The sequence below is a fragment of the Moschus berezovskii genome, chromosome 3, assembly GCF_049115385.1.
Source record: "Moschus berezovskii isolate FMDL1 chromosome 3, NW_MosBer_1.0, whole genome shotgun sequence".
NCBI classification, from domain to species: Eukaryota; Metazoa; Chordata; class Mammalia; order Artiodactyla; family Moschidae; genus Moschus; species Moschus berezovskii.
Genome location: NC_142462.1, coordinates 70,507,707 through 70,516,689, shown reverse-complemented (window position 1 = coordinate 70,516,689; position 8,983 = coordinate 70,507,707). Strand labels below are relative to the sequence as shown.

The window sequence follows — 8,983 nt, the reverse complement described above, 5'->3', positions numbered from 1 at the left end:
AATAGCACAGGATTAAGAGCTAGGGCTTGAGAGTCAAACATTCTGGCTTCAGATTTTGATCTCACTAAATAGTTGTGCAAACTTTGAAAAGACGATTAAGTTCTCTGAATCATTTCCTCATCTACAAAGTGGACTCATCATAACATTTATCAGAATGAATTAGGCTTAAGTTGATCTGCAAGTCCTGGGAAACCCAAGATAACAGTGGTTTTATTGAGATAGAAGTCTATTTCTCTCTCATAACACAGCAGTCCAGGCCAGGTATGGAGATTCCACATGACCACAGCATTTTTAATGATGACTTTAATATCTATGCCAAATGAATGCTGCAGTTCCAGTCCTCACTCACGTATTCCATGAGGAAGCAGGCAAGAAGGGACTGACCTTCCCCTTTATAGACTGTCCCATAAATTACACAGATCTCTTACTTTCTCTTGTCTCAGACTTAATCACACAGTTACACCAGGCTGCAAGAGAGTCTGGGAAATGTGGTCCATATTCTGGATGGCCATGTCCCCAGCTGCAGTTTGGAAACTCCGTTACTGAGAGGAGAGAAGGATATTGGGAGATGCATAGGATTCTCCACTACCCAACCTTTCAGGGTATGTGCGGATTCAGATAGTACTGGTAAAGTGCTTTGCACAGAGGCCAGGCCAAAGGAAGTGCTCCAAGGATATTCAGAATCACTGCCATCCCTTACTCCACCCAAAGCACCCATGTTTGCTTGCTGGTTCCCGGGAGGGTGCTGCACCTGCTAGACAGGAAGTAGAGCAGTATATGTAAAGATGCTGCTGTGGAGCACGGAGATTGCAGGGGGCTATTGAGGGGCAGGGCTGGGGCTATGGTGAAATGAATGAGGCACTCACCTTTTTTGCCAAATGTAGGAAGGTGTGTGTTGCCAAAATTCTTAGTTCTCAAGAATAATAATACTTGAATATTTTAAAAAATGAGAAGTAATGCAAAAAATCTACAGTGGGCAGAAATAAAGATGGGATCCAGCTCTGCACTTTAGCAACTCACTTTACCTGCTTTACCTAATCCTAGACCTGTCAGATCCTATTCTTCCTGGCAGCCCTTTCTCAGGCCTGAAATAATTAGTGCAGTGTTAAGGGGATTTGTTTAAAACCTGGGGGATGTATCTGCAATAATTAAATGGGATCCAACAAAGTATAAACTCTCTAAGGTACATGGATGCCTTTATATGTTTAAAGAGAAACAATAGTCCTTTTAAAATTTATAAAATCCGTACTACCTAAATCACGAGAAAGAAAATGGAAAGCACTTAAAATTGTACCACTAAGAAAACCTTAATTAATATTTTAATGTCAATCTTTCCAAATTTTTTAAGTAGTGTATTTTTTGGGCTCCAAAATCACTGCAGATGCTGATTGCAGCCATGAAATTAAAAGACGCTTACTCCTTGGAAGGAAAATTATGACCAACCTAGATAGCATATTAAAAAGCAGAGACATTACTTTGCCAACAAAGGTCCATCTAGTCAAGGCTATGGTTTTTCCAGTGGTCATGTATGGAAGTGAGAGTTGGACTATAAAGAAAGCTGATCGCCGAAGAATTGATGCTTTTGAACTGTGGTGCTGGAGAAGACTCTTGAGAGTCCCTTGGACTGCAAGGAGATCCAACCAGTCCATTCTAAAGGAGATCAATCCTGGGTGTTCATTGGAAGAACTGACGCTAAAGCTGAAACTCCAATACTTTGGCCACCTCATGCGATGAGTTGACTCACTGGAAAAGAGTCTGATGGTAGGAGGGATTGGGGGTGGGAGGAGACAGGGACGACAGAGAATGAGATGGCTGGATGGCATCACCGACTCGATGGACATGAGTTTGAGTGAACTCTGGGAGTTGGTGATGGACAGGGAGGCCTGGTGTGCTGTGATTCATGGGGTCGCAAAGAGTCGGACACGACTGAACGACTGAACTGAACTGATATATATATATATATACATTTAAAATGAAATCTTTCAGTATATAATACAGTCTACCTTTTCATTTAACAGTATTTCTGTGTTACTATATATTCTTCTACAATATAATTTCTTTTTAAAATTTTTTATTGAAATATAGTTGATTTACAATGTTGTATTAATTTCTACTGTACAGCAAAGTGCAGTAATACACTACACTTTGTAAAGCACTTTGTACTGCACTCAGTAATACACTTTGTTGAATATATATGTATTCTTTTTCTTTTCCATTATGGTTTATCACAGGATATTAAATATAGTTTCCTGTGCTGTACAGTAGAATCTTGTTGTTTATCCACTCTGTATCTAATAGTTTGTACCTGCTAATCCCAAACTCCCAATCCTTCCCTCCAACACCCCTACTCTACTCTCCCTTGGCAACCAGAAGTCTATTCTCTGCATTTCTGAGTCTGTTTCTGTTTTGTAGACCTGTTCATTACTGTTATATTTCAGATTCCACATACAAGTGATATCACGTGGTATTTGTCTTTCTTTTTTGATTTACTATGATCATCTGTAGGTCCATCCATGTTGCTGCAATGTCATTCTTTCTTTCTTTTTATGGCTGAGTAATACTCCATTGTGTATATATACCATATTTTCTTTATCCACTTGTCTGTTGATGGATGTTTAGGTTTCCTCCATCTCTTGGCTATTGTAAATAGTGCTACTATGAACATAGGGGTGTGTGTATCTTTTCAAATTATAGATTTGTCTGGATAAATGCCAGGAGAGTGATTGCTGAATTGTATGGCAGCTCAGTTTGTTTATGAAGAACCTCCATAGTGTTTTCCATAGTGGCTGCACCAATTTACAATCCTACTAACAGTGCAGGAGGGTTCCCTTTTCTCCACACCCCTTCCAGCATTTGTTATTTGTAGACTTTTTAATGATGGCCATTCTGACTCATGTAAAGTGATACCTCACTGTAGTTTTGATATGCATTTCTCTAATAATTCGTGATGATTAACATCTTTTCATGCGCCTCTTGGCCATCTGTATGTCTTCTTTGGAGAAATGTTTATTTAAGTCTTGTACCCATTTTTTCAGCATAATGGAATGCTCCATGAATTTCTTTGTCATTCTTGCACAGAGACCATGCTAATCTTTTCTACATCATTCTAATTTTTTAGTATACGTGCTGCTGAAGCAAGCACTACAATTCTTACGTTGTGTGTATGTACCAAATTTAGACTGTTTCCAATTTTTTTGCCCTTATAAATAGCTCTGAAGTATGTATCCTTATGGTTACATTCTTTTTGCAATTACCTGCTTATTTGCTTCGTTGATATTATTCAGTCACCAATTCGTGTCTGACTCTTTGTGACCCCATGGACTACAGCATGCCAGGCTTCCCTGTCTCTCACCACCTCCAGGAGTTTGCCCAGATTCATGTCCATTGAACTGGTGATGCCATCCAACCGTCTCATCCTCTGTCGCCGTCTTCTCCTTCTGCCTTCAATCTTTCCCAGCATCAGGGTCTTTTCCAATGAGTCAGCTGTTCACATCAGGTCACCAAAGTATTGAAACTTCAGCTTCAGCAAAATCCTTCCAAAGAGTATTCAGGGTTGATTTCCTTTAAGATTAACTGGTTTGAGTCTGGGTTCGATGCATGAGGCAGGGTGCTCACGGCTGGTGCACTGGGATGACTCTGAGGGAAGTAGGAGGGAGGGTCAGAATGGGGAACACATGTACACCCATGGCTGATTCATGTGAATGTATGGCAAAAACCACCACAATATTGTAAAGTAATTAGCCTCCAATTAAAAAACAAATTGACTGGTTTGATCTCCCTGCTTTCCAAGGCACTCTCAAGCGTCTTCTCCAGCACTACAGTTTGAAAACATCAATTCTTTGGTGCTCTGCCTTCTTTATTGTCCAACTCTTACATCCATGCATGACTATTAGAAAGACTATGAAAGTGAAAGTGGCTCAGTCATGTCTGACTCCATGGAATTCTCCAGGCCAGAATACTGGAGTGGGTAGCCTTTCCCTTCTCCAGGGTATGTTCCCAACCCAGGGATTGAACCCAGGTCTCCTGCATTGCAGCGTGTTCTTTACCAGCTGAGCCACCAGGGAAGCCCAAGAAAGACTATAGCCTTGACTATACAGACCTTTGTCAGCAAAGTGATGCCTTTGTTTTTTAACTCACTGTCTAGGTTTGTCATCTTTCCTGCCAAAAAATAATCATCTTCTAATTTCATGGCTACAGTCATCAGCCACAGTGATTTTAGAGCCCAAGAAGAGGAAATCTATCACTACTTCCACCTTTTCACCTTCTATTTGCCATGAAGTGATGGGACTGGATGTCATGATCTTTGTTTTTTAATATTGAGTTTTAAGCTGACTTTTTCACTCTCTTTCTTCACGCTCATCAAGAGGCTCTTTAATTCCTCTTCACTTCCTGCCATTAGAGTGGTATTTTATTTGGTATAAATTCCTAAAAGAGGAATTGCTAGTCAGCCCTCTTAAGACCACCAAAGAGCCTCCCCAAAATTTTCTACCAATTTATCCTCCTTTCAGAAGTGTATGAGAGTCTGTTTCCCATACCCTGACATCACAAAGAATAATCAATTTTTTAAATCTCTACTGATTTAACTAGTAACAAATGAAGATAAAACTTTTATATTCACATGTCTTTAAATGCTAATGGAGGTCAAGATTTTTGCATTTTTATTACTATTTGCATTTTTTAAAATAAATTGCATGAAGAGGGAAGACCTATAATGGCAAAGATTTATAGCTTTCTGTTCATTTATATCTTCTAAGCATCTGCAACAGTGCCTGACAAAGAATAAGCACTCAATAAATATTTGTTGAATGAATGAAAGTGTTCAGCAATTTCTAAGAGTTCTTTATCAAAGGCATTAATATTTAGGATAGTTTTCAAATATTTTTCTCCATTTATCATGTATCTGTCAGCTTTATTTATCATATTCTTTCTACTACATACAAGTTTATAAAATTCAGTGTTTTTCTTGTTTTCTCTCTTTGTGTCAGGATATTACATGTACCAGGACTCTATTTGTGTGTATATACATTTTTTTCTAAGTTTTATTTTTATATTCTGAATCATGTGTACCTTATTTTACTCTATAATGTATATGCTATTAGTTTTTTCAGATAGGCAAATGTCTTCTGCATAAAAGTATCTTTTTCTCTTTGTCACTATTTTTACATATTATTTCATTTTCTTAAAATTCTTTAAATTCCAGAAAAATACCTAAAAATAGTTATTATAAATGGTGTCTTTTTCTTGTTTTTTGACTTGAAAAGAAGTCCTCTTTATTTGGTGGCTATTTATTTCAAGATGGTAATTTCAGGATTCTTAATTTTTTTTTCTGTATTAGAGTTTTATTTTAAAAAGTCTGGAATAGATTTTGGATTTTGCCATGTGTTTCTGACAGCAGTATTTTTGACACTTTGACCTAATATTTTCCTCGTTCTACTAATATGGTTAATTATATTTAAAAATTTCCTAAAATTATATCATTCTCATACTCACAGAATAAATTCACTCGGGCATAGTATATTTTTTAATGTAATTCTACTTTTGATTTGCTAATATTTCATATAGTGTTATTATATTTTTAGTTATACATTTAGTCTATAGTTGTCCCATTGTAAGGTACTTTTTCAGTTCAGTTTAGTCGCTCAGTCATGTCCAACTCTGCCACCCCATGGACTGAAGCATGCCAGGCTTCCCTGTCCATCACCAACTCCCAGAGCTTGCTCAAACTCATGTCCATAGACTCGGTGATGCCATCCAGCCATCTCATCCTTTGTTGTCCCCTTCTCCTTCCACCCCCAATCCTTCCCAGCATCAGACTCTTTTCCAGTGAGTCAACTCGTCGCATGAGGTGGCCAAAGTATTGGAATTTCAGCTTTAGCATCAGTCCTTCCAATGAACACCCAGGATTGATCTCCTTTAGAACGGACTGGTTGGATCTCCTTGCAGTCCAAGGGACTCTCAAGAGTCTTCTCCAACACCACAGTTCAAAAGCATCAATTCTTTTGCGCTCAGCTTTCTTTATAGTCCAACTCTCACTTCCATACATGACTACTGGAAAAACCATAGCTTTAACTAGATAGTCCTGTGTTGGTGAAGTAATGTCTCTGCTTTTTAATATGCTGTCTAGGTTGGTAATAACTTTTCTTCCAAGGAGCAAGTGTCTTTTAATTTCATGGCTGTAGTCACCATCTGCAGTGATTTTGGAGCCCCAAAAAATAAAGTCTCTCACTGTTTCCATTGTTTCCCCAGCTATTTGACATGAAATGATGGGACCAGATGCCATGATTTTAGTTTTCTGAATGTTGAATTTTAAACCAACTTTTTCACTCTCCTCTTTCACTTCCATCAAGAGGCTCTTCAGTTCTTCACTTTCTGCCATAAGTGTGGTGTCATCTGCATATCTGAGGTTATTAATCTTTCTCCTGGCAATCTTGATTCCAGCTTGTACTTCATCCAGTCCAGCGTTCCTCATGATGTACTCTGCATATAAGTTAAATAAGCAGGATGACAATATACAGCCTTGACCTACTCCTTTTCCTATTTGGAACCAGTCTGTTGTTCCATGTTCAGTTCTAACTGTTGCTTCTTGACCTGCATAGATTTCTCAGGAGGCAGTCAGGTGGTCTGGTATTACCATCTCTTTCAGAATTTTCCAGTTTGTTGTGGTCCACACAGTCAAGGCTTTAGCGTAGTCAATAAAGCAGAAGTAGATGTTTTTCTGGAACTCTCTCACTTTTTTGATGATCCAATGGATGTTGGCAATTTGATCTCTTATTCCTCTGCCTTTTCTAAATCCAGCTTGAACATCTGGAATTTCATGGTTCACATACTGTTAAAGCCTGGCTTGGAGAATTTTGAGCATTACTTTGCTAGCGTGTGAGGTGAGTACAATTGTGCAGAAGTTTGAACATTCTTTGGCATCGCCTTGCTTTGGGATTGGAAAGAAAACTGACTTTTTCCAGTCCTGTGGCCACTGCTGAGTTTTCCAAATTTGCTAGCTTATTGAGTGCAGCACATTCACAGCATCATCTTTTAGGATTTGAAATAGCTTAACTGGAATTCCATCACCTCTACTAGCTTTGTTCGTAGTGATGCTTCCTAAAGCCCATTTGACTTTGCATTCCAGGATGTCTGGCTCTAGGTGAGTGATCATGCCATCGTGATTATCTTGGTCATAAAGAATTTTTTTGTATAGTTCTTCTGTGTATTCTTGCCACTCTACTTAATAGCTTCTGCACCTGTTAAGTCCATACAATTTCTGTCCTTTATTGTGTCCATCTTTGCATGAAATGTACCCTTGGTATCTCTAACTTTCTTGAAGAGATCTCTAGTCTTTCCCATTCTATTGTTTTCTCTATTTCTTTGCATTGATCACCGAGGAAGTCTTTCTTATCTCTCCTTGTTGTTCTTTAGAACTCTGCATTCAAATGAGTATATCTTTACTTTTCTCTTTGCCTTTTGTTTCTCTTCTTTTCTAAGCTATTTTTAAGGCCTCCGCAGAGAATCATTTTGCCTTTTTGCATTTCTTTTTCTTGGGGATGGTCTTGATCACTGCCTCCTGTACAATGTTATGAACCTACATCCATAGTTCTTTAGGCACTTTATCAGATCTAACCCCTTGAATCTATTTGTCACTTCCACTGTATAATCGAAAGGGATTTGATTTAAGTCATACTTGAATGGCTTAGTGGTTTTCCCTACTTTCTTCAATTTAAGTCTGAATTTGGCAATAAGGAGTTCATGATATGAGTCACAGTCAGCTCCCAGTTTTTTTTTTTTTTTTTTTTTGCTGACTATATAGAGCTTCTCCATCTTTGGCTGCAAAGAATATAGTCAATCTGATTTCAGTATTGACCATCTAGTGATGTCCATGTGTAGAGTCTTCTCTCGTGTTGTTGGAAGAGGGTATTTGCTATGACCAGTGTGTTCTCTTGGAAAAACTGTTAGCCTTTGCTCTGCTTCACTTTGTCCTCCAAGGCCAAATTTGCCTGTTACTCCAGGTATCTCTTGACTTCCTACTTTTGCATTCCAGTCCCCTATAATGAAAAGGACATCTTTTCTGGGAGTTAGTTCTAAAAGGTCTTGTAGGTCTTCATAGAACCGTTTAACTTCGGCTTCTTCAGCATTACTGGTTGGGGCGTAGGCTTGGATTACTGTAATATTGAATGGTTTGCCTTGGAAACGAACAGAGATCATTCTGTTGTTTTTGAGATTGCATCCACGTGCTGCATTTCGGACTCTTGACTATGAGGGTTACTCCATTTCTTCTAAGGGATTCCTGCCCACAGTGGTAAATATAATGGTCATCTGAGTTAAATTCACCCATTCGAGTCCATTTTAGTTCACTGATTCCTAAAATGTTGATGTGCTTGCAAGATGGTGGAGTAGAAGGACGTGCGCTCATCTTCTCCTGAGAGAACTTCAAAATTACAACTCACTGCTGAACAACTGTCAACAGGAGAATGTTGGAATGTTTGGGTGTCTCCCACGGAGGTACTGGCATCAAGGTTATATTAGTTTTCTAAAATAAATTGTATAGTTTTTATTTTCCTCCCTTTTAATAGATTTCATAGCAGAGAAACTATGTGTTCCTCAAAGAGGTACACATACGAAAGAATTTGTTAATACATTTGTATGGATCCAGTACTTTAACAGTAGGTTTCCATGCTTTTTCTTCTGTGTAGACTCTCAAAATTCTTTTATGCAAACTGGACCATTTGTATTTTCATTTTAAAAATTTCATTTAATCAGGATTTTTAAATTTATAAATATAGAGATGTACATTATATTTTCTTAAAAGTTTTCACAATCCTTTTAATCTTGCCTAAATCCACTTCTCATTATTGATATTTTATGTTGGATATTTTTATTTTGGGGGTTAGTTCTCTTTTCTCTCTTTTTCCATTTTTATTATGCTCTGTGGAGCTTGCCAATGTAATTAGACCTGTTGAAAGAATGGATTTTGGATTTCCCATCATTTCTCCAC

The 8,983-nt window shown here is 38.1% G+C and overlaps 1 non-coding gene across 1 annotated transcript; it reads right to left on the bottom strand.

Moving 5' to 3' along the window:
- Positions 1-3,033: 3,033 nt before the first annotated feature.
- On the bottom strand, positions 3,034-3,142 carry LOC129552893 (U6 spliceosomal RNA). The gene has a single exon (XR_008685372.1). It is a non-coding gene; the product is annotated as a U6 spliceosomal RNA (small nuclear RNA).
- Between the last annotated feature and the right edge of the window lie 5,841 nt (positions 3,143-8,983).